Here is a 3,012-nt window from a genome sequence, read left to right as displayed (position 1 = left end):
GTTGAGGAAGACTCCATCCAACAGCAACACAACGGCGTGGTGGTGGTGGAGGAGCGTGGCAATCCCGCAGGGCTTCGCCAAGCACCATGGGAGAAGAGGAGGAGGGAGAGGGGCAGGGCTGCACCAACGAGAGATCAAATCATGTGTTATGGGCAGCCCCATGCCTCAATATATATAGGGGGAGGGGAGGGCTGCGCCCCCTTTAGGGTTTCCCACCCCCAAGGGGTGCGGCCAGCCCTAGATGGGAAAGGGGCGGCGGCCAAGGGAGGATTCCCTCCCCCCCAAGGCACCTAGGAGGTGCCTTCCCCTCCTAGGACTCTTCCTTAGGGTTCCCCTTTGACCCTAGGCGCATGGGCCATGAGGGAAGTGGCGCCCCAGCCCACTTTGGGCTGGATTCCTTCCCACTTCAGCTCATGTGGCCCCCCGGGGCAGGTGGCCCCACCCGGTGGGCCCCCGGGACCCTTCCGGTGGTCCCGGTACAATACCGATGACCCCGAAACTTGTCCCGATGGCCGAAACAGGACTTCCTATATATAAATCTTTACCTCCGGACCATTCCGGAACTCCTCGTGACGTCCGGGATCTTATCCGGGACTCCGAACAACATTCGGTAACCACATACAAGCTTCCTTTATAACCCTAGCGTCATCGAACCTTAAGTGTGTAGACCCTACGGGTTCGGGAGACATGTAGACATGACCGAGACGTTCTCCGGTCAATAACCAACAGCGGGATCTGGATACCCATGTTGGCTCCCACATGTTCCACGATGATCTCATCGGATGAACCACGATGTCAAGGACTCAATCGATCCCGTATTCAATTCCCTTTGTCTATCGGTATGTTACTTGCCCGAGATTCGATCGTCGGTATCCAATACCTTGTTCAATCTCGTTACCGGCAAGTCACTTTACTCGTTCCGTAACACATCATCCCGTGATCAACTCCTTGGTCACATTGCGCATATGATGATGTCCTACCGAGTGGGCCCAGAGATACCTCTCCGTTTACACGGAGTGACAAATCCCAGTCTCGATCCGCATAAAACAATAGATACTTTCGGAGATACCTGTAGTGTACCTTTATAGTCACCCAGTTATGTTGTGACGTTTGATACACCCAAAGCACTCCTACGGTATCCAGGAGTTACACGATCTCATGGTCAAAGGAAGAGATACTTGACATTGGCAAAGCTCTAGCAAATGAACTACACGATCTTTTGTGCTAGTCTTAGGATTGGGTCTTGTCCATCACATCATTCTCCTAATGATGTGATCCCGTTATCAACGACATCCAATGTCCATAGCCAGGAAACCATGACTATCTGTTGATCACAACGAGCTAGTCAACTAGAGGCTTACTAGGGACATATTGTGGTCTATGTATTCACACGTGTATTACGATTTCCGGATAATACAGTTATAGCATGAATAAAAGACAATTATCATGAACAAGGAAATATAATAATAATACTTTTATTATTGCCTCTAGGGCATATTTCCAACACATAGTCATGAAACGCTTCCAATCGATGATTTCCTGGCAGTTTGGAGTATTCAAGTAGCACACCAAACAACTTTTGCTGCAGGACACTGAAGTAATAGATGAGAGCAAGTTTTTGTGGCTTAGAGACACATGGGGCAGATGTCTGAATCAAGTATGGTCTTGTGTAAATTTTGACATGTGTTCAGTCTTTCGTTATGCAGTAGCCATACAAAAAAAACATTGTTGGCCACCCTTGATGACTAAAACAGAGAGAGTGGGATCATCAATTCCTTGGTATCTCTATCCTCAACCAAACTACGGACCATCCAACCTTCGGTCAGGTTCACTATTCTTCAATCTTAGTGCTGCATATTCCTATTTGAATGATACTTGGTGCATAAAATTAGTGATTTGGAAAATTCTTTTTTTTTCTTTGTTACGAACAAATCTGCAACTCTGTATCCTATTTCTTGCCACTGTTTTGTGTTATTTTGCTCACACAGAATGGCCATGTTTATCTTAAATTTCCTTCTCAATTGCCTTTAAATTAATAAATCAGGGTAACAAATAGAATGTGTCTGTTCCATTACCCACAACTGTACCATTATCTACTATTGAATAGTTGGATCAATAAACTTGTCGTAATCTTTTGTTGTAGAAGAGCAATGTTCTACCTGCTTATAGTTATATGTCATCCTGAGTTGTTATTTGTAAGATGATGATGATTGATAAGAATCTCATCGATAAGTTTTGCCCTGAATTTTTTCTCATTGAGTTTTGGTACATTTGGTATTGTTTGATATGCTATCTAATATATAGTGTGTGCTCCCACTTCAGTTGATTAATTATTTTTCACTTAGCAGCGGGTGATTGATGGACCAATTATGCCAGTAATGTCCTTAATTTCAGAGAAGATGCAAAACAGATAACATGGATGAGCTTGCATACTTGCCGGTAGTGTAGCTTTCTGCTGAACCATATATTCTGCCAGGAGAAGTTTCAGTGACCAATGGAAGCTTTGATGTATTTTTTTCAAGCAAAAGTAATCGTCTATTATCCATGTCAGGTTTCGACTCAAATTGTGGTGCTTCTGTTCTATGCAATTTTATTTTCTTACTGATGCCATGTTCTGGCATTCCTTATCTTTTATGCCTGATGTGAGTCTTAGTGCTAATAAGAACTATTTTTTCCCAATGGTAAATCTACCTTTTCCCCATCATGTGACTTAAAGCTAATCTATTCATGGTTAGTTGTCCTTCCTGTATAAAGGTCATCTGTTTCGATTCAGTTCTCTTCGCTTTCTTTTACTGTAACATAGACCATGCTCACATGGTCGCAAATTGTAAACAGAGATGGAAACGTGCATACAGATCTCTCGAGCATGCAATATTTTTCCAGGGTGACAATTTTTTACATGGCTTTATATCTGAAGACACCTTTTGGTTGGCTCTATTTGTTGTATATAAGTTATATCTGAATATACCTTTGGATGCTTATACCATAAATGATGGCCCTGGATAAGTTATA

This window comes from Triticum aestivum, chromosome 3A, assembly GCF_018294505.1.
Source record: "Triticum aestivum cultivar Chinese Spring chromosome 3A, IWGSC CS RefSeq v2.1, whole genome shotgun sequence".
NCBI classification, from domain to species: domain Eukaryota; kingdom Viridiplantae; phylum Streptophyta; class Magnoliopsida; order Poales; family Poaceae; genus Triticum; species Triticum aestivum.
This window is presented reverse-complemented; position numbering follows the sequence as displayed.